Source organism: Pongo abelii, chromosome 10, assembly GCF_028885655.2.
Source record: "Pongo abelii isolate AG06213 chromosome 10, NHGRI_mPonAbe1-v2.0_pri, whole genome shotgun sequence".
Lineage (NCBI taxonomy): Eukaryota > Metazoa > Chordata > Mammalia > Primates > Hominidae > Pongo > Pongo abelii.
Window position 1 is genome coordinate 37,566,767 of NC_071995.2, and position 24,077 is coordinate 37,590,843.

A 24,077-nucleotide genomic window follows, 5' to 3' on the forward strand; every position below is an offset into this window, starting at 1 on the left:
GCAGTATGTGCAGGTTTGTTACACAGGTAAATGCATGCCATGGTGGTTTGCTGCACCTATCAACCCATCACTAGGCATTAAGCCCCAGATGCATTAGCTATTTATCCTGATGCTCTCCCTTCCCCTGGCCCCCAGACAGGCCCCAGTGTGTGTTGTTCCCCTCCCCGTGTCCATATAATTTTCTTAAATAGCTATACTGTTAGCACTGTCTATAGACAGGGCCACTTTTTTTTCCCTATATGTAAATATATCTTTATTGGAGTCTGCTAAAATATCAGTTATTTTTCTCTAAAGTTATATGCATATTTCCTAATATTGATTCTGCAGTACCTGACATTTTGGTTTCTATTATCATTGGTATCTTTTTTAACATTACATTTCCTCTTTGATGCTGCACTTGTATGTTAATTTTATATCCACCAATTTTGGTGAACTCTATTAATTCTAAAAGATTTTCTGTACATTCTCTTGAGTTTTCTACATAGACTTCTGCAAACAATGACAGCTTTATGTATTCCTTTATAATATTGGCTAGTATTTTCTTGGAGACAAAGACTCGTTCTATTGTCTAGGCTGCAGTGCAAGCATGATCTCAGCTCACTGCAACCTCTGCCTCCAGGTTCCAGCAATTCTCCTGCCTCGGCCTCCTGAGTAGCTGGGATTACAGGCACGCAGGACCACGCCTGGCTAATTTTTTTATTTCTAGTAGAGTTGGGGTTTCACCATGTTGGCCAAGCTGGTCTTGAACTTCTGACCTCAAGTAATCCACCCACCTCAGCCTCCAAAGTGTTGGGATTACAGGCGTGAGCCACCGCACCTGGCCTAATATTAGCTAGTATTTTCAGTACAACGTTTATTAAATGGTGAAAAATGGTTTCTTGTCTCATTCTTTTTTTTTTTTTTTTTTGAGACAGAGTCTTACTGTGTTGACCAGGCTGGAGTGCAGTGGTGTGATTTTGGCTCACTGCAACCTCCGTCTCCCAGCTGCAACCAATTCTTCTTTCTCAACCTCTCGAGTAGCTGAGATTACAGGCACTCACCACCACAGCTGGCAAAATTTTGTATTTTTAGTAGAGATGGGGTTTCACCACATTGGCCATGCTGGTCTCAAACTCCCGACGTTCAGTGATCCACTCATCTCGGCCTCCCAAAATGCTGGGATTACAGGCGTGAGCCATTGTTCCTGGCCCTTGCATGATTTTAAAGAGAATGCTTTTTTTTTTTTTCTTTGAGACGGAGTCTCACTCTGTCACCAGGCTGGAGTGCAGTGGCATGATCTTGGCTCACTGCAACCTCCGCCTCTTGGGTTCAAGCGATTCTCCTGCCTCAGCCTCCCAAGTAGCTGGAACTACAGGTGCACACCACCATGCCCAGCTTATTTTTTATAATTTTGGTAGAGATGGGGTTTCACCATGTTTGCCAGGCTGGTCTTGAATTCCTGACCTCAAGTGATCTACCTGCCTCAGCCTCGCAAAGTGCTGGGATTACAGGAATGAGCCACTATCCTGGCCTAAAGAGAATGCTTCTAAAGTTTCATCAGTAATATCCTTGATGAAAGCTTCTGATACATATCCTTAAACAGATTTAGGAAGTTCCCTTTTATTCCTGGTTTACTAACCTTTTATCAATAAGCAATAATTTTTTTGTTTAAGACAGGGTCTCACTCTGTGCCCCAGACTAGAGTGCACTGGTATGATCATGGTTCACCACAGCCTTAAACTTCTGGACTCGAGCAATCCTCTTGCCTCAACCTCCCGAGTAGTTGAGACTACAGGCATATGCCATCACATCTGGCTAATTAAAAAAAATTTTTTTTTTTTTAGAGACAGGGTTTCATGTTGCCCAGGCTGGTCTCAAACTCCTGGGCTCAAGCAATCCTCCTGCCTCACCCTCCCAAAGTGCTGGGATTACAGGTGTGAGCCGATACACTCGGCCTTTCTTTTCTTTTTATGAGAGAGAGTCTTACTTTGTCACCTAAGCTGGAAAGCTGCAGCACAATCACAGCTCACTGTAACCTCAAAACTCCTGGGCTCAAGCAATCCTCCCACCTCAACCTCCCAAGGAGAAAAAGCAATGAACTTTAATACATGTACCAAAATATCATATATACCCCATAAATACGGGGTGTTAATTAAAAAAGCAATGAATTTTATCAAATGCCTTTTCTCCCTCTACGGAGATAAGCATTACACAGTAAGTCACAATAATAGCTTTCTAACATCAAACCACCTTTGCATTCCTGAGAAAAGCTGTATGGATTATCCAGGCTGGAGTGCAGTGGCATGATTTCAGCTCACTATGGCCTCTGCCTCCCGGTTCAAGTGATTCTCCTGCCTCAGCCTCCTGAGTAGCTGGGATTACAGGAGCACACCACCATGCCCAGCTAATTTTTGTATTTTTAGTAGAGACAGGGTTTCACCATGTTGGCCAGGCTGGCCTCAAACTCCTAACCTCAGGTGATCCGCCCACCTTGGCCTCCCAATGTGCTGGGATTACAGGCGTAAGCCACTGCGCCCAGCCATGGGTTACTCTTGAAGGCATCACTCAAATGCCTTTCTCTGGCAGAATTTCCAGATCCCATATAGAGACAAAAAAATCATGTCCAGTAGATTTCTTAGAATACTCACAGTCACCCATTTATGCATCTCTGCCTGAACTCCTCATGGCTCCTTATTGTGCCATGCTGCCTGCCACTAGACAAAGCCACTTTTAAATGAAAGGACAGACACACTTGACTGATGGTATTCTGACAGTATTTTCACAATACGCTGTCATTCTTAGTGATGTAATAAAGTTTTCTCACCTACCCGGTTTTTCAATAGATATTATATGCAAGGAAAAAAAGAATATATATGACTTGCGTCTGCTAAAGACTACACAACCATAATCAGTGTTGAATAGTACAATTTCTCCAAATCAGGGAAACTCAAGTTTGACTCTATCTTGGCTATTTAGAAGCTGTGTGATGTTGTGCAGCTTCCTTACCTTCCCTGAGCTCCAGGTGTTTTCATAATTAAAGGTAGAAATTCATGAGAAATATATCCCACATTAATTCAACTACTGATGCTATGATTTCATCCATAAGCTCTCTAGTAGAATTTCTCCATAGCTGAATACAATTTCAGTTTTACATTAAAAATAGCCAACAGCTCACGCCTGTAATCCCAGCACTTTGGGAGGCCAAGGCAGGTGGATCACGAGGTCAGGAGATCAAGACCATCCTGGCTAACACGGTGAAAACCCGTCTCTACTAAAAACACAAAAAAATTAGCCGGGTGTGGTGGCGGGCGCCTGTAGTCCCAGCTACTAGGCAGGCTGAGGCAGGAGAATGGCGTGAACCCAGGAGGCAGAGCTTGCAGTGAGCCGAGATCAAGGCACTGCACTCCAGCCTGGGCGACAGAGCGAGACTCCGTCTCAAAACAAAACAAAACAAAACAAAACAAAACAAAAAAGCCAATAAATTGTATAGGTTTTCCTTCTCTGTAATCAAATAAACAATTACCCTTCACATTTAAGATTCCACAAAATATTTCAAATAGATTCATTAACATAAAGAATAAATGCATTCTATACTTATAATTTCTTTCCTTTATATTTAACACTCCTACACAGATTACTAACAATACACTAGGCATAAATGAATAAGACCTAGACAACAGGCTCCCATAATAAATGACAGTTCTATCAAGTTCAATCAAGACATGTACCGCCAAACTATTCTTACAACTACAGATAAATCAGAATTATTCCATTCCCCTGCCTTCATTTTAGATCGCATGTAGGCTCCCAGGAAATCAAGTATTCTTGAATCTCTTTCAGATCAGAGCATTTTCAGATGAACTGTGCTCCTAAACATTAATCATTTGCTTGGTTAAAGAAACTGTATTTGTATATATATTTAAGTTTTATATGGATATTGAGTAATATTCTATTAGCACATTCCCTTTTTAGATTCAGACATTCAACAAATAAGTACTAATGAGAATTAAGGTGAAAAGCTAACCATGTATGATTCATGCTATATTTGGCTTTATATATAACAGTAATCATGAATAAAGGTATCAAAAAAATAAAACTCAGCCTGAATTAAATGGCCCATGATCTTATGTTGGGGCAGAGTATCTTTTAAAAAAATTGAAATTGTCCCCAAGATTCCGGAAGTATGACTACTGCAAACATAAGGGGGTACCTTGAAATGTAACAACTTAAAAGAAAGAGACGATGTTTTCTGTCAGCATGATTCTCAGAAAATCATAATTATTCCAAAAATATCCCAGAACTATATATAAAAATGAACTGAATATATGAGGCTGTAAATGTATTCTCTAATTTCAAAGTAGTTCTTGTCCCTCCGTCAACTCTCTTTTTCTAGTCTTCTATTACCTGTACCACTAAAAAAGGAAAAAGAAAAACTATTGAATTTACATATTAAAAAATACCAGTGGTAGTCATTAAATACAGAGAGAGTAAAGATGTTCTATAAAAAAGGGTAGTGCTAAGTTCTCCAAAATGTGGTAGGAAGTAAAGCATTACGTTCATGGAAGAGAAGAATTAATTCAAAGTATGGATTTTCCAGTCTCTCATCTTTCACTTACTTATAAAGGTGCCATTCCCAAAATAGATAAGAAGCATAAATGGTTATGGAAGAATGTAAATGCTATAGGAAAAGGAGGAGGACATATAACCATATCTTCCATTTGTTTAGCTATGCTAGGACACTTGAGATTTAAAGCTATCTTTACCATGTCAGAAACATAACTGACAGAGCCTACAAGGAAGATGCATACATGAATTTGGTCACCATATGCAAGAGGGTTGGTGCACAGGGTCCTGAAGGGACCTTGTGAGGTGAATGCTGGATCTTAGGATCTATTTTTCTCATAAAGAGAATCCCATCATATCCTATATCATAGCATATAAATAAAACAAATCTCTCTTCTTAAGGCTGATAAACACACAGGCTATCTTGGTCAATTAAACTCTTTCCATGAAAGCTATAAGAGGCTGCTGAACCTGCTTTCAGTTAGTAAAGAAGGCCAGCCACCTCTGAAAACCTTAGCAGAAAGGCTGATCTACACACTAAGTATGAATCAAAATCTAGATTTCTATAGGGAAAAAAGATTATTAGATGAGCCATTTAGTCTTCTTGTCTTATTTTACAAATTTTCAGAAAAAAACCTCTCCAATAAAACGATCAGATACAATAAGATATAATATTTCCCAATTAAATACAACTTAAATAACAGAAAAGACGTCAGCTAACTAACACAGTTTCATTTATTCCTGAAAAATCTGTTAAGAACAACATAATACCAAAACAATCCCTTCAATTTTCTTTGCCCCAAAACATTTCATGGCCTAAAGCAGTTGGTAACTAAACACTCCCTTATGAGATCAATACCAAAAATGAATTAATATTGAAAAGCAAGTTTATGGACATTATTACGCTGGAACATTAGTTTTAATTTTACAATGCTATTGGACTTCTATGAAGAATTGATCTTTTTATTGCAGAAAACATTTTAAGGTTTTCTGTTAAAGACTCATCTTGTTACATTTAGCAAAACTGAAGAGTACAAAATGAGATAACACAGTGAAAGAGCCTAAGTAATCTGAATGAGTTCAAATGACTTTTAAAAACTACTTACAAATCTGGCTTAGAATAAAGTAATCTAATTTACATACCAATAAACAAAAATAATACTTCAAAAATAAATTTCACAGATTTCTACTTATATACCCAGTGATATACACTAGTGAGGGGCCTTGCTTTGTAAAAAAACAATGTTTAGGTTTATTCATGTATTATAAAGATTAGTTCAGAAATTTCAGTGACCTTTTAGGATAGAGTACAATTTTCAGAGTTTGGCCTATAAGGGTAATTTCCTTCAGGATGATAACTGTATTTGATTTGAAGGCAAACCTATGATATATCACTATGTCCGAAACACAATCACTGAACAAAATCCAATGAAATACTGCTACATTAAAAGGAATGCAAAGGAAAAACTAAAGCTCTTAAAGAACATTTAGGAATGATTAACATTATTAATTTTAGGCAACTGGCATATCCCTGAGTGCTCAGATTTAAACAAAACTTGGACATGAGAAATCTGCTAGTATAATACTACACCGATGGGATGCAGGGCTTGACTGTCCACAAGGAGGTCATTAAAATCTTTTTTTCATATATATATATGATACACACACACATATATAAATATAAAATATGTACGCATATGTATGTAGAGATGTGTGTGTATATATATATATATATAGAGAGAGAGAGAGGTGGGGTATGTGTGTGTAGAGAGAGAGAGAAGTATGTATATGTATAAATAAATACATAAATACATAAATACAGTGTGAGAGAGAGAGGTTTTGTAGTTACAATGATCATCATTACAGAATCTTCTTATTACTTGTAGACCTTTACTTCCTGAATCCCCTTTTCTGGCCCTTCTCCACCCCGATTTTGATAAGGGAAGTGAGGTACCACTGAATATATAAATACATTTGTTCCAAATTCCTGCAACAATTCTGTTCCTTCTTCCATGTTTTTAATTCACAGACACATGCCCACAAAGCTAAATGTTCTGGAAAACTGGCAGAATTTCAGTAGAGAATGATTAACAGCAGGAAACCATAGAAGTGAGTTCCACATGTTCTGCTCTAGAAATTTTACAATAGAAATCAGAAAAAATACTATTGGTATTCGATTGGCACATCCAGCAGACAGAAAATATTTGCATCCAGTGACTGCTAGTCTGAGAATAAATACGCATGCCAAGCACTCCTATTGATCATCCCTTAAGCATTCCCCTAAATCCATTCTGATGGCCATAGCACAGGATAGATTTTAATTCTACTTTTATGTGTTTTCCTACTGTGTATAAGGACTGCGCAAGGAGAATTCGAAAGACACGTCTCCAGATGCCTTTGCTTTTAAATGTCTGTGGGTATCTAACCTTATTTTCCTTGGCATTTTGCTTTTAACTTGTGATTGTTTTTCATTAGGCTGATTCTTCTAATCTTCAAACATGACACAAACCATAATTCTACTTGATATGGCTTGAGATGCTCTTCTAGATAAATATGGCTCTCTAGGGATGAGGTCAGTATTTGAAAATCTACATATGGCTGTTTTATTTTGAGGCATGTCTGCACTTACCATATGGTCAGTGGCAATCTGTGAAGGGAGTCAGGATGTGTCTATTTAAAATACTGACTGAAATTTGAGTTTCTACTTAGAAATTGCTTTGATCCAGCTACTTTTTCTGAATGCTAAGTCTTATTTTGTCTTTTAAAAATGCAATCTTCCCACTGTACTGCAAAACTCAACTGTAAAATAAAACTTGTTTCTACATATTTTCATTGATTAAATCTGTTATGCATATATAAAAAGTCTAGCATTATATTCATTAGCAAAGATGTAGACATGATCCTAGTCTTGCTATTCAACTGATTGATGACTTATTTACACTGTATTTTAGCATGGCTCATGATCACTGGGATGCACAATTTAGGCAGAAGTGAAGCAATGTCTAGCTGAATGCCTCTCAGGGATATCCTGTCCTCTGAGATCTCTTAAGACACCAAGATTCTATGACACTATTGAATGAAACTATTTTAGCAACATTTACATTAAAAATATATGACTCCTTATGTAAAATACAGCCATGACGTAACTGCTGTGTAGGAGTATAAACAAGTGTTCTATTTGAGTGAAGTATGTGGCTATTATAAATTATTCCCATTCATTATTCATCAAGTTTCTATAAATGTTTTAGGAAAATAGTGAAGAACCATTTTCCTAGCACTTTTCTAAAAAGTACTATTCATAAATTACTTTGCCTATTGGTATAAAGCTCATTTACTTCATTGTCATATATATATCCATTTGGCCTTTTAATGAAAGGAGGGAAGGAGAAGAGAAAGAAATACACCTGTGGGAGTTGGATGGTGTAAAGGGAGCAAGGCAAGCTAAATTATTTTTAAGAAAGCAAAGAACTGACATATTTAAAGACAGAAAATGGTATCTACATAACCTCAAAAAGGTATGTTCTAAGCATTGTATTTTGACCTGAAGAGTCATGACTTAAACAGATTCCCTATCCACACATAATTTCACCTCACTTTGCAAATTACCTAAAAAATCTTGAACCACTTCAGAAGCCATCTGATACAAATTCCTATAGCTTTCCTCCTGTATTAGTCTAGTATCATATTGCTAATAAAGACATGCCCGAGATTGGGTAATTTCTAAAGGATAGAGGTTTAACGGACTCACCATTCAGCATGGCTTGGGAGGCCTCAGGAAACTTACAATCTTGGCAGAAGGGAAAGCAAACATGTCCTTCTTAACATGGTGGCAGCAAGGAGATATGCAGAGTGAAGGGTGGTGTGGGGTGGTGCGGGGGGAAAGCCCCTTATTAAACCATCAGCTCTCATGAAAACTCACTGACTATCACGAGAACAGCATGGAGGTAACTGCCTCCATGATTCAATTACCTCCCATCAGGTCCCTCCCAAGATGCATGGGGATAATGGGAACTAAAATTCAAGATGAGATTTGGGTAGAGACACAGCCAAACATATCACCTCCCTTCCAACACAAAGATTCTCGGTATTTCTGTTTATCTTTTCCTTGTAGCTCAGCAAAAAATGGTGACTCTTTCCTCTCTGAACCCCATCTATGTTGAACATCTTAGGTCTCCCTCCTCCTCTGGGATCTTGTACACTATTATTCCCCTTCCTTACCTGCCAATCAATCCCTCTATCCCAAGTCTACCAACCTACAATTCTGTCACCTCTACATTCCTTGAAAGAAGAGTTCTATACACACTTTCCCATTACTGACACTTTACTCTCTAAGCCTGCCCTTTCTTGTTTTTATTTTTTTTTTTTTTGGTTTTATATATATATATATATTTTTTTATTATTATTATACTTTAAGTTCTAGGGTACATGTGCACAATGTGCAGGTTTGTTACATATGTATACATGTGCCATGTTGGTGTGCTGCACCCATTAACTCATCATTTACATTACGTATATCTCCTAATGCTTTCTCTCCCACCTCCCCCGACCCCACAACAGGCCCTGGTGTGTGATGTTCCCCTTCCTGTGTCCATGTGTTCTCATTGTTCAATTCCCATCTATGAGTGAGAACATGTGGTGTTTTGTTTTTTGTCCTTGCGATAGTTTGCTGAGAATGATGGTTTCCAGCTTCATCCATGTCCCTACAAAGGACATGAACTCATCCTTTTTTATGGCTGCATAGTATTCCATGGTGTATATGTGCCACATTTTCTTAATCCAGTCTATCATTGATGGACATTTGGGTTGGTTCCAAGTCTTTGCTATTGTGAGTAGTGCCGCAATAAACATACATGTGCATGTGTCTTTATAGCAGCATGATTTATAATCCTTTGGGTATATACCCAGTAATGCGATGGCTGGGTCAAATGGTATTTCTAGTTCTAGATCTTTGAGGAATCACCACACTGTCTTCCACAATGGTTGAACTAGTTTACAGTCCCACCAACAGTGTAAAAGTGTTCCTATTTCTCCACATCCTCTCCAGCACCTGTTGTTTCCTGACTTTTTAATGATCGCCATTCTAACTGGTGTGAGATGATATCTCACTGTGGTTTTGATTTGCATTTCTCTGATGGCCAGTGATGATAAGCATTTTTTCATGTGTCTGTTGGCTGCAGAAATGTCTTCTTTTGAGAAGTGTCTGTTCATATCCTTCACCCACTTGTTGATGGGGTTGTTTGTTTTTTTCTTGCAAATTTGTTTGATTTCTTCGTAGATTCTGGATATTAGCCCTTTGTCAGATGAATAGATTGCAGAAATTTTCTCCCATTTTGTAGGTTGCCTGTTCACTCTGATGGTAGTTTCTTTTGCTGTGCAGAAGCTCTTGAGTTTAATTAGATCCCATTTGTCAATTTTGGCTTTTGTTGCCATTGCTTTTGGTGTTTTAGACATGAAGTCCTTGCCCATGCCTATGTCCTGAATGGTATTGCCTAGGTTTTCTTCTAGGGTTTTTATGGTTTAGGGTCTAACATGTAAGTCTTTATTCCATCTTGAATTAATGTTTGTATAAGATGTAAGGAAGGGATCCAGTTTCAGCTTTCTACATAAGGCTAGCCAGTTTTCCCAGCACCATTTGTTAAACAGGGAATCATTTCCCCATTTCTTGCATTTGTCAGGTTTGTCAAAGATCAGATGGTTGTAGATGTGTGGTATTATTTATGAGGGCTCTGTTCTGTTCCATTGGTCTATATCTCTGTTTTGGTACCAGTACCGTGCTGTTTTGGTTACTGTAGCCTTGTAATACAATTTGAAGTCAGGTAGTGTGATGCCTCCAGCTTTGTTCTTTTGGCTTAGGATTGACTTGGCAATGCGGGCTCTTTTTTGGTTCCATATGAACTTTAAAGTGGTTTTTTCCAATTCTGTGAAGAAAGTTGCCCTTTCTTATTCTATTGAAACTACTCTCAAAAAGTCATTAATTAAACTCTAATTGATAATACCAACAGTGAAGTGGTCTCTTTACATTTCATATCCTTGGCTGATTCTTTTTTAATACACTCATTGGTACCTTTGCCTTTTGTGATACTACAGAATTTTGTTCCTCCTCTAACATTTCTTTGTTTCATTTCGGCAACCTTTATGAGATTCTTCTCTTCTGTTACCCTTAATGCAGGCTATCTCCAAGATTTTATCCCAAGTCCTTAGGTAATTCTACCATGGCCTGTCTCTTTTACTTCCAAAGTTCAATCTTTTGGTTTTAAAAAACAAACAAAACATACACACGCACACACAATTTTCATCTCCAATTCTGATTTTTTTTTGATCACCAAAATAATATCAGGGTCCTGATGCTTCAAGAAGTAACTTTGTAAATCACATTATTACACTGGCTATCAACACTTTTCACCACTCACACTCGGTATGCCTTATAGGAAAACTCACGTAAAAAACTACATAGGTGCCAGTGCAAGTATTTTTTCCCTTGAGTGACTTTTTTCCCCCTTGTAAACAATAAGAAACATGTAACTGACTGCATTTTTCTTTCCAGTATGGCTGATAAGAAGCTCAGAATCAAATATGTAACAAATCTTTACCAAGTGTTTAAGCCGTTACGGTCACTAATATATATTTTAGCTCTCCCCCTAGTGTTGATTTTCTCTTCTAATTCTTAACTTCCCATATTATTATGTTTTTATTTTTATTTAGTTCCTATTTTATAATTTATATTTATTTACATTTTTGAATGTATCTTCCATAAGTTTCCTGAAATCATTTCGGGAATAAGACAAAATACAACTCAATAAGCAATGTAGAACAGCTTCAGTTATGCAACAAATTCAAGATCAAAGTCATTGAATCATTCGTAATTATGCAACTGTTTATTCCCATAGTTTAGCTTACTGTAAGTGCTCAATGAATGATTACTGAACTAAATAAAAATATAATTTGGTTTTTAAAAATACTTCCTTTAGATGTTTTTTGCCTACTAAGCATTTATTTCTATTAAGGTCTAACATTAAAAAATAATTTGAAATATTACCTTTTCTGGCAAGAAGTACAAGAAGTTTATTAACCATAAGCTGTTTCCATCATTTCAGAATCAGCTTGGGTCATGTCAGCATCTCTGGGTGGATGAAAGGCTCTATAATATAATTTCTTTATGACAGGGAGTAAATTCATAGTGTGGTTCCTTCCTCCCATTACCTTCTGACCCACTCTATAACAATCCATATGGTTTATGTTAGGGGTTTGGAACAACATATATGCCTACAAGAAAAAATGAAAATGTGGCCGGGCACAGTGGCTCACGCCTATAATCCCAGCACTTTGGGAGGCCGAGGTGGGCAGATCACCTGAGGTCAGGAGTTCAAGACCAGCCTGGCCAACATGGCAAAACCCCGTCTCTATTAAAAATACAAATATTAGCTGGGCATGTTGGTTTGCATCTGTAATCTCAGCTACTCAGGAGGCTGAGGCAAAAGAATCGCTTGAACCCAGGAGGCAGAGGTTGCAGTGAGCTGAGATCACGCCACTGCACTCCAGCCTGGGAGACTGGGGGATGGAGCAAGACTGTCTCCAAAAAAAAAAATATATATATATATATATATAAAATTTATATATATATAGAATTTATATTTATATATATATAGAATTTATATTTATATATATATAAAATTTATATATATATAGAATTTATATTTATATATATATAAAAATTGATTTTGCTGCTTTACTTCTTAGACTACCATCTGATAAAATATACTCTTTCAGAGTTATCAGTGAAAAAATGAAGGTATAAAGTAGGCTCTTCATTGATGCTCAATTGTCATCTCTAAGAATCACATGGCAGGAACACAGGAACAGCACTTACGGCCAAAGTAGGGCAGGGAACACAGCCCACAAAGCAAAATTCTATTGCGAAATGATCTCCCAAGAGCCTGCTGCCCAAGAATGCAGTTTATGCAGATGAAGGTTAATTAACATGACTCATCCATCATACTGCACTTGCTAATGACCTCAGTTCTTATTTCACTGAGGAAACAGAAGCAATTAGAAGAGAACTAATTCATCTTCCCACCAAATCTGCAATCTCCCTGTATCTTGGCCCATATCATCTGGCATCCTAAATGTGAAAAGATCAACTTCTCTATGTTGGATGTTGATCATACCCTTTAAGCCTATGGAGAACATTGTTCCTATAATTATCTCTCCCTCAATTCCAATGTCAGTTACCCCTATCTATTAGATCTTCTTCATCAGCATAGAACGTTGATGTAGTATCATCCATAGTAAAATGAAACTGAAAAATCAACCTTTTAAAAAACCCATATCATTCTCCAGTGCATATCTTATTCTCCTGCCCTGGTTTATAGAAAATCTAATTACAAGTCTCTATACCAGGCTGGGTATAGTGGCTCACACCTGTAATCCCAGCACTTTGGGAGGCCAAGGCAGGTGGATCACCTGAGGTCAGGAGTTTGAGACCAGCCTGACCAACATGGAGAAACCCTGTCTCTACTAAAAATACAAAATTAGCCGGGCATGGTGGTGCATGCCTGTAATCCCAGCTACTCAGGAGGCTGAGGCAGGAGAATTGCTTGAACCTGGTGGGTGGAGGCTGCAGTGAGCCGAGATCACACCATTGCACTCCAGCCCGGGCAGCAAGAGCAAAACTCCATCTCAATCAATCAATCAATCAATCAATGTCTCTATACCTTTTACTTCTACTTTCTTGCCTCTACTGTCTCCTCAACTCCATTCTAAGCAGGCTTTCCTCTCCACAAATTCACTGAAATTGTTCTTGTCAAGCTCTCCAACTACCTCCACTAAGCAGATTCAATGATCAAGTCTCTGCTATCTCACCTAAACTAAGGGCAGTGTTGGAAACAGTGGCTTTCTCCTTCTTGAAACACTCCCTTCACTGGCTTTCAGAAACCACTTTCTCTTGGTTTTACTTCTATATCATTGGAAGCCTCTGCTCAGTCTCCTTTTCTGGATTCAGCTTTGCTTCCTGACATCCAAACTTTGGAATGCCCCAGAGTCCAGATTCCTTCTCTTCTCCCCATAGAGGGGTTCCTCATGGATCTTTTCCAATCTCATGACTCCCAAATCAACACTGTCATGCCAACCTGTCCTCTGAGCTCCACTGTCACACATCTGACTTCTTATTCCACATCTGCATTGAAATATACAACTGGTATCTCAAATTGTACTGGCCAAAACAATACTCTCGATTCCTCGGCTACTCACTTCTCCTTCAGCATTCCCCTCTTCATGAAATAAATCCCCCATTCACCCAGGTGCTTAAGCAACTAGAGTCATCTTTCCCTCACACCTGTCTGTTAAATCTAATCACTTAGGCTGCATTTCTTCAGAACACTTACTGCTGTCAGAGGTCAAGGTATGGATGTATTTGTTGTCTTGTTTTTCTCTCTTAGTAGGCTGTAATTTCCATGCATTTGGTTCTAATTTCCATCTGCAGAGTGGTCCACAATTTGTATATTTTTGGAAAGAGTTTTTCTACTTCAAAAACGACAATTGCTTGTGATTCAAGGCACATTTCTATACCATTCTGTCTGATCTTTTCCAGGACCAGAGTCAGTGGGAAAAGCATGTGCTCTGGAATTAGACATGCCTCAGTTTCTGTAAGAGCTCTACCCTACCATCCCTACCAGCAGCAGCAGTAGCAGCATTATCTTCATCACTGACAATGTATCAGCACTTGCTGTTTTCCACAAACCACGTCAACTTCTTTATATGCTTTGTTTAACTCTCACAACAAATATATGAGGTTAGTGTTATCATTCCTATTTTACATATGAAGTTTATGGAGATCCCAGAACTGATAACTACTATAGCTAGAACTTAGTCAAGAATCGTACACCAAAACTCTTCCTCTTGACCAGTGTATTCATCTGCAATCCCAGTTCAACAGCTTATCCAAAGTCACCCACTTATATATGAACAGCACAGAGAGGGCTGGGGCCATATCTGACCTCAACCCATGTTCTTGCTAACCATCCTGCCTGTTTTTGGTGTCCTCATTTATAAAACAGGATAATGACACAAACCAAGGTGATGCATGCATACTGCCTGGACAAGGCATACACTCAACAGCTGCTAGCTCCCCATCCTGGATTCTGATATTTACAGATACATGACTGCATTTTTGTTAAAGCATCACAGTGTTTATAAAAGTTTTCTTAGCCCTGTAGTATCTTCTACCACTTTTGAAGCACTTCATTGAGACTCTAAATGCAAAACTACAAAATTGTAAGATATGTTCAAATTATTAAAATATAGTATTATGTAGCAATTTACACAATTCTAGACAAATGGCATGAGGCAATGATGACTATCACTGAATACCATTGCCTGTAAACTAATTGAGAAGTTTTACACTGTGAATTTTGAAATATAATTCTCCTGCTCCCCTTATATGTTTACACCTTACATTTTCCTGTAAGCCTTTTACATAATTTTTCACAGAAAACTTAGAGGCAAAATTCTTTTCTATTGCCAACATTTCTTAAATTTTGAATTAATCAAGTGTTTTGTGTTCAGGCACTTTTATGTATTATAAAACTATAGCTAAATTTTACTTTTCCATTCAGAAATCTTAAAATTCATATTAGCATCAAAAGGCATGCATTCTTTCTTTTCAATATTTTAATGTCACATGAGCGAATGCTTTTGCTAGGCCTGGAAAGGGCTGAATTACTATTCATTATGGTGATGCTTTTAACAAATACCTCCAGTTTAGACAGACATGCAACAGATAGATATGAAGGACAAATTTCACTCAGACAAAATGTATACTTACTTTCTGTTAAATCCTAATTTTAAAGCATAATCCTGATTTTAAAAGCGCTCCCCACCACCTGACTTACACTTTAGTTGCTAATTTGCTATGGAATAGGAAGAAAATAATGCCAAAGGAGGGAAGTGAAAAAATTTATCTTCCCTAACAGTAGACCAACTAAATATTTTAACTACGTACATTCTTTTAAGACAATCTAAATTCAGACACTCTAAGTTCAGACATTCTGAATTCCCATAAAAATATGTTCGTGTAATAAGGTTTATTCAGTGATGACTTAGACAATGCCTAAATTTTTGCCATATTTGTGCCACTAAAAGGTAGTAGACATTTTCTAAATTTCTCCATGGCAAGCCTCATTAATTCTAATTAAAGCTTCCCATTGCCAGCTTATCCTTGGCAGATAAAACAGTTTAGAGACTGCAGCTAAATGTAAGATTTCCCAGAGGGAACTGAAAATAAGTTAGACGTATTCAAGTAAGCCACCTGTCTGAAGGAAGATTTATTTATTTGATCAGAATAGCTGTCCAAACTTCAGATGACTCATGCACAAAACAGATGTAGCTCTTTAAATGCAAGTATTTTTATTTCACTCTCTATTAACATGCATCACAAATGGATGGAGCAACTCTAAGGAGCCAAAGGATACAAATGTTCAATAACATATATTTGCTTATGAATCTTCAGTTGTAAATAAGCATCAAACCACATTCTTAAAGTTGAAGATTCTAAATAGTTATGTACACTAACAAACAACAAACTAGGAGTGCTCCATTCTAAGCTAAGTGTCCAAATATAATAACTGCTACATCAAAACAGTGACATCACAATTCAGATATGTGAAACACAGAGGAGGCACAATTGTCATATGGTGTCAGCTCTGCTCAGGAGTTCATCTTCTTGTCTTCTAATGGGGCTGAAAACAGACAGCCTGCCCTTAGATAAGCACCTGGGGTACCCATTATGACAGCATTACAGCAAGTTCAAGGACATAGCTGCCCCCATAAACAACACCCAAAATTAGAAGAGCAAGTTACTTAACCTCTCCATATCCCACCATCTTTTTAGTTACTTTCAAATGCAATTCACCATCAGCACCAGGACTCTGTATGGTAGGCTCCAAGATAAATTAGACATGGTCCTTGATGTCAAGAAACACAATGGTACGTGGCACTTACCAAAGTAGACAATGATAAGTGCCATAAGGTTGACTTCATGACCGCAGAGTTGCAAACAAGAGAGATATATTCTAGCTGAAGTAGACCATATATGAACACATTTATTAATTCCACGATTCATTTGAAATTAGAATACTTAATTTTCATTAATGTTACCTCTGGTATTTCCCACTTGTAACAATGTCTTAATTTTTAAATCTTCATTTAAAAAAAAAAAAAACTGGGGGTCTCACTATGTTGTTCAGGTTGGTCTTGAACACCTGACCTCAAGCAACCTTCCTGTTTCAGCCTCCCAAGTAGCTTGGATTACAGGAGTGAAACTGCTGCCCCTGGCCATGTTTCAGTTTTTAATCATCAGTATGTCATTTTTTTGTGTGTGGAGAACCAAACTGACTTTATTAAATATTTTATATAAGATCTTTTCATTGTATACCTTCTACCTAACCCAAACCAAAACTTCCAACTTTCTGGACACTTAACATCTCTTGGCACTTTCTGGCCTTATCGTTAAGATAAAGAATGAAATCCACCTCTAGAAAAACTCAAGGATGTTGTCTTTCTTTAGCCCTAACCCTAGCATTGCCATCTTATGCAATGTGTTAAAATGTTTTCCTAAAAATTAACTTTAAAAAATATCAGGAAGGAAAGCATGAAAACAACATATGTACTTTAAGCTAAATGACTGGATTTCATAGAGTTTGACATCCATGGTAACAGATAAAAGGATGAGGGGTTTGGAAAGAGGAAGGTAGGCATGAGCTCATATTTATTCCGTTCCTACTAGATTCAAGCCCTATATAGATTAATCTGCAGTGCTCCCTAAGAGGTTTGTAGTTTAATCCCATTGGGCAGATTAGCAAACAAAGGCTCAAAGAGACTCAGTAACTTTTCAAAGATCAAAGAGCTAGTGAGTGGTAAGGTCAATGTTTATCTGACCCCAAAGCCCTCAAAGTTTCTAATGTTCCCACATATCAAACTGTTTCTCTGATCTCTTTCAGCCATTGAATTAGCAACTGAGTCAAACAGAACTTCCTTCGTTGTTGCAGAGATTATTTTGTCTCAGTGTTCACTTTCTCAAGAAGGAAAAGAAAGCAGTAGACTGAGCTTCTCTGAAAAGAGGCACAGTCTTTTTCTCTTCTCATTACATCAAGAATGGTTATTAAATAATGTGGCTGAAAAAGCACATCAGAATTTATAAATATCTTTCCTTCAAAGTCATCTCGTGAGGGAGGTTACAAAATTATTTCCTTGATGTTGCTACAGCTCAAAATATAACTGAAAATCTTTTAGAAATATCTTCAGAGCCAGTGACACACTGAATATCCTCAGTGGTCACAAATCTTCACTCTCTGCTAATCAAGGTAGCTTTTGGCAGTAATCCAGAGGCAAGCATTATTGCTAAAATGGCTTATTCAGTTGAGTGAAAGCATTTGAGATCAAAAAGAAGAGATGCCTATAAATTAATGAGTTGTGCCAAGTTGTGGCTCAATCCAGGGCTTTGGCTCATGGTCTTCACCCTTTCTTTGGCATTACCAGAGATGCCTTCCCTAAATGCCCATTTCCCTGCTATCTAAATTATTATCTTTATGATAATTTTTCTTCAGAGGCCTGTGTATTTCATGTGTGTGTTTTCATTAATGTCTCCCCCACCACACTGTAAGCTCTGTGAGCTCAGTAACCATGTGGCTTTCTCACTGCAGTATATCTGGCATCTAGAGAGAACTGATAGAAGTAAGCCTTCAATACATTTTTGTTGAGTGAGTGAATGAAACGTTTTATGACTCAAAAATTGGCTCTCAAGGCAATTCTAATAAAAATAGAAGTTTTCTGAGCAACAAATGGCAGCATCACAAAAATACAGTCCATCTCCCCCAAATGGAAGAATTCTTAATTGGTTAAGAAACCAACTTGTACTTTAGAGTCACACTATCTCTTTAACAAAGTGCTTATAAAATATGAAAACAGAGGAACAGTAAGTGCAATCTTCTATAAACAAAGAATTTAATAAAAGAGATGGAAATAAAAATAATTTTAAAAAGTTAAATGTTTTTCATTTAACTTTTGTTTTTAAGCAATTTAAGTGTAAATTCCTGGTACTAAAACTAGATTACAATATTGTGTAATATACAATAGACAAAGTAAATTTTTAGAAAAGCATTACTACAATTAATTATGAAGGTTTAATGCAGAAGTTCTGGATGACTAATATCCAGTGAATATATTCCATTCATAATTTCTAAAAACTGCTTTTTAAGAAAAATCAAAGCCATTTACTTCTTTGATGATGTTACTTAAAAGGTAGTCAACAGTTTCTCTCAGTTAATTTTTTTAAGAGGCTAATGTCCTTCTTGATGAAAAATGGAGAATATCCTACAGGGATTCAGGTATTTTTGTCAACATCTTTACGGCTTTGTAAGTAGCAAAACACACAGCCCTTAGATAGACAGCTTTTCACGTGCTCATTAACTGGTAGAGATTTGCTGTCATATATCTTTACAAAGACGAAGAAGCAATCTATGGGAGGCCACTGGGGAAATCACCAAGAAGGAAGAGTCTGACAATGATTTTTATGCTCCATAAAAGCAAGAATATCATAACTAGAACACCAAACCCACCAGTTTGCTTCTGTTACCTATACTTAAGTTACTTACACGTATGGGGGAGGGATATATGCAAACAATTTTTAACTATAATAATAGTAATACATGGTTAATGTTCACAATCTGGAAAATTACAAAAAATGAAAAAGGGAAACCACCTCCAAACTCACTGTCTCGAGGAAATCATGATTATCGCAATTTTGTCTCTCTTCCTAGTGCTCTGCTTTCTACTCTTCCTGCTGTTGGTTTCTTGGTGTCAGTTTGTTAGAATTCTTTTAGCTTCCCTTTATTCTATGCCTATATCTGCCTGTTTCTCTTTCCTAAAATTACCAAGTTAGCCATTATTTGCATTCTCTGATGCAGATTACCTCTGCTTATTTAATAAAAGTGAAATAAAATTATTCATAGGAGGTAATAATGGTTAAGAAAAGTATTAAGGAACTGACTAAAATGATTTATTCACAGTGTGTCTCTAAATAGCTTCTGCTTGAAGTATCAAAAGAGAAATGAAAGGTATAAAAGTGTTCCAGGAGCTAAAAAATAAAGGTAGGAATTCAGTGCATGGAGAGGTTGTAGACCAGAAGGCTGCTTTTAGGAAAGCATAAAACAATGTACTGATACAGAAAGACATATCTAAAGCTTGAATGCTAAAAGGAAATGTTTACAAAATCCAGCAGTGGTCACATACCTTATAGTCTGCCCATTAAATGCCAGACTTGAGATCACAGGCAGCTTAATCAACAAAAATCAAACTCTGTTCTCTGCAGTAGGGTGGTTCTTTTCATGCTACCATATCATAGCTCCTTCAATAATTCATGATACGAAAAATGGAGTAAAGAATTTGTCTTAGTCCATTTCAGCTGCTATAATAGTGCCATAAACTGAGTGGCTTATATACAATAAACGTTTATTTCTCACCATTCTGGAGGCTGGGAAATCCAAGATCAAGACTCCAGAAGATTTACTGTGCGGTGAGGGCCTGTGTCTTGGTTCAGGCAGCATATCACTGTGTCCTCACATGATGGGAGGGGAGAGATCTCTCTCAGGCTTTTAAAATAAAGGCCTTGGTTCCAATCGTGAGGGTTCCACCATGACCTAATCACCTCCCAAAGGCCCCATCTCCTAATAAAAATCCTAACCTCCAGGTGAGGATTTATATTAGGAGATGGGGTCATCGGGAGATGGGGCCTAACCTTGGGGTTAGGATTTCAATATACGAATTGGGGTGGGGGGTAGAGATACAAACATTTGGACCATTGCAGAATTATTTTCAAAGCAAACACATATTCTGGAGATACTGATCCATGCCTGTTTACCACACGTTCACCCACCTCGTCGCCACTGATTTATCTGAGCTCTCAATCTATGATGTGCTTCCTGATATGAACTAGTGCACTGTTTCTCAAACTATGGAGGAAGGACCAATGTTTTTTAAGTTCAATCTGTTGCAGATTGATACTTTTGTTAAATACAATTAAATGAATTACTGAAAAAAAATGAAAAAAGGCACACAAAATACAATTTTGAAAACTAAATTCAATAGACATAAAATTACTGTGACTGATTGCTATAAAACTTTCTATATGCCTACTCTCTATTTCTGTATTTAACCTGTATTTAAGCAGACCAAAAAAAAATTTTTTTTAATGTGTCTTAGCAGACCAAAAAAAAAAAAAAGAGGGAGGGGGTTTATGGACAGGAATCAGTCTGTAGACCACACTGATCAAACCGACCAATTTCAAAGAGAACAAATCTCAGGCATATCTATGGTGCTTCCCAACAGTCTGAGTTGGCATGAAGTTTATTTCCTCGAAGGCAACAAGCCTGGTCTTGGTTAAAGCTGCCATTTGTGCCTAGATTATGACTGTGTACTGAGTTGAGCCATCAAAAGGCATGTTATTTCCTAGAGACACAAGGATATCAGCAATTGAGGGCAAGATTTAAATACCTAGAGATAATAAAAATCTTAAGCTTTGATCATAAACTATAAATTTAACAACCCGGTTTCCCCTTTGGCTGCCTTTAAGCTATAACCTTTCGGTTTTAAGAAAAATGGCTTTCCCTGGACAAAGCCTAAGTTAATCATAGCTCCAGCCAATCATATCCAAAGAAAACAAACCTACAGCTTCACATCATGGCAAGATTGCCATGAATGAAATACTAAAATGTCAAACAAGATGTGGTCTCTGCCCCCAAGGATTTTAATGTAGACAGACAAATATGTCAACAAACAATGACAAAATAATGAGGTAAGTGCTGCAACTGACACATGTATAAAGATCATGATACATCTACACACTGCTGATTCCCAAATTCATATCTCCAAATTTGCCCTGTCTCTTGAACCGAAAACTTGCTCACGAACTGTCTACTCAATTTCTTCAGTTGGATGTCTAAAAGACATCTCAAATGAAATGTGTCAAAAACAAACTCCTGACTCCCTTCCCCAAAATAATAACAATAACCTGTTTCTCTCACAGTCTTTCTCAATTAATAGCTACTGCATCCTTTGAGATATTCAAACAGCTATGAATTTAGTAATCAACAGTATGTAGCCGGTACCTGAGACCATGATCTTTATACATTTATACACTCTTTTTCCTTAAAACCAAAAGGTTACTTGAAAAGCTGCCATAGGTCAAATTTATTTTTTTTCACTTTTTGATAAATTACAAATATATTTTCTTATAATAAAGCATCATCGGATTCCTGGAATTATCCTTTATTACTACAGTTTAATCTTTTTAATATAATGCTGTCATATACTTGTGAGTGCTTATTTTGTATTATTATTCTATGAAAATAATTTTGAGGCTTTTTCTAAAAATAACTTTTGAAATATCTTATTGTTCTTTCTGTAAAAGTACTCTTTAATATAGTAAAACATTAAAATAAAGGCACACAAGAAAAAGAGTGAAATCCCCCACTGACCCTCCAATTCTACCTGTGAAAATCATCACTATTAATTCTTTGCCTTGGTCTGAACTTAGCAAATCCCCTATTGATAAATGTTTAGATGGTTTCCAGTTTTTCACGACTACAAACAATATTGCAAGGAATAATCTTCTAGATGTACATACCTTTGCATATATGCAGGGATAGTTTTTTTTAAATAGATTCCCAGATGCAAAAATGCTGGGCCGAAAGTTTTGTAAATGTCTTATTTTTAATAGATACTGCTAAACCGCCACTTAAAAATGTTGTACCAATATAAGCTGCCACCAAGTAATAATGTATAAAAGAGTAATCATTTTTTCATACTTTGGCACATTGGTATTATCAATATTCTAATCATCAACAACATAATTGTTGAAAAAAATTATTGCATTGTTTTAATTTATATTACTTTAACTGGTGGAAAATAAAGATCTTTTCATATATCTATTAGTCAGATATGTTACTTATTGTGTGAGTTATCGTTCATGAAACTTGCCTGTTTTTATATTTAAAAAAAGAGGAAGGAAGGAAGGAGAAAGAAAAAGAACGAAAGAACGAAAGAAGGAAAGAAAGAAAGAAAGAAAAAAGAAAACGAAAGAGAGAAAGAATGAATGAAAAGAAGAGGAAGAAGAAGAAGAGTAGGAGGAGGAGGGGAAAGAGGAGGAGGAGGAGGGGGAGGAGAGGGAGGAGGAGGAGGAGAGGGAGGAGGAGGAGGAGAGGGAGGAAAAGAAGGAGGGAGGGAGAGAGGGAAGAAGGGAGGAAGGAAGGAAGGGAGGGAGGGAGGGAGGGAGGGAGGGAGTAAAATGCTGCTAAAGAGGAAACCAAGTTGTTAAATTTATAGCTTATGACCAAAGCTTAAGATTTTTATCATATATAAGTCAAAAAACTTTGGGTCATCTTTCATTCCTTTTCTTCTAATATCCCCATCCAATGCATCAGTAAATATTGTTAACTCTATACATGGCCTCCTCTCACAACCCCCATAACAATCACCTAGGCCTAGGCCACCAGCATCTCTTTCCCAAATTATTCCAACAGCCTCCAATTTAAGGGGCCAGATTCCACCATTGTCTCACTCCATGTACTCCGAGCGCAGGGGCCAGATGAGCCTTTGTAAACCTAAGTCTGCTGTGTCAGTCCTCTACTCATAACCCTTCAGTGGCTTCCCTTCTCATTCTTGAATAAAAGCCTAAATCCTCACAGTCCCTACATAATCTGGTCTTCTGCCCTTACCTCCTGAAACTCTCCACGCCAATTCTGCTTTACCCACACTGACTCAGATAGCCACATGGCTCCCTCTCCTCACTTATTTTAGTCTTTTGAATACATGCCACCTCTCTAACTTTCCTGGACCAACCTATAAAAAGGTGCAACCCCCTTGCCTCAATATCATCAACCATCCTTTATTAATCTGCTCATTAAATTTTACCTTTTATCACCATTATCTGTTAACCTTTATTACCACCTTCATATGTTTATGTGTTCCCTGGTCACCTCTCCCCACTAGAAATAAAACTTTAAGGTAGGCTTCCTTTCATTCATCACTGCCAAATCTTCAGTGCCCCAAATGGTGCCTGGCATGTAATAGGTATTCATTTTCTGAATGAATGAATAATCAAAAATGGATGTCTTGCTCTGGCTGGGTTATGGAGAATGCCAGGGAAGAGGACACACACAACCGATGACACTGAAACTAGGTCTTGAAAGAAGATTCAGGCTTGACTGTCATGGAAAGGGCTAAAAATATCATTGCCATATGCACAACTTTTTTTCCACAAAGTCTTCTTGCATAAGAATACACTGTAGGGAAGCAGACTTTTAATGTTCTAGTTGAGAGACTCCCCAGTAAAGAAATTAATCCCGATGATCCAGAAGAGGATCAAGATTTCGGTAAACAAAAAGAAAATTGCCACTGCTGTCAGGAAATTTTACAGATGAGAAATTACTGTAAAATACATCAAGCTCCTAAATAATGTAAATGTGTTCTTAGTGATCGGTTTATGG

The 24,077-nt window shown here is 37.2% G+C and overlaps 1 protein-coding gene across 2 annotated transcripts in view; it reads right to left on the reverse strand.

Moving 5' to 3' along the window:
* SLC2A13 (solute carrier family 2 member 13) overlaps positions 1–24,077 on the reverse strand; it is a 355,260-nt gene that overhangs the window by 206,615 nt on the left and 124,568 nt on the right. The gene's annotated exons all lie outside the window — the stretch shown is intronic.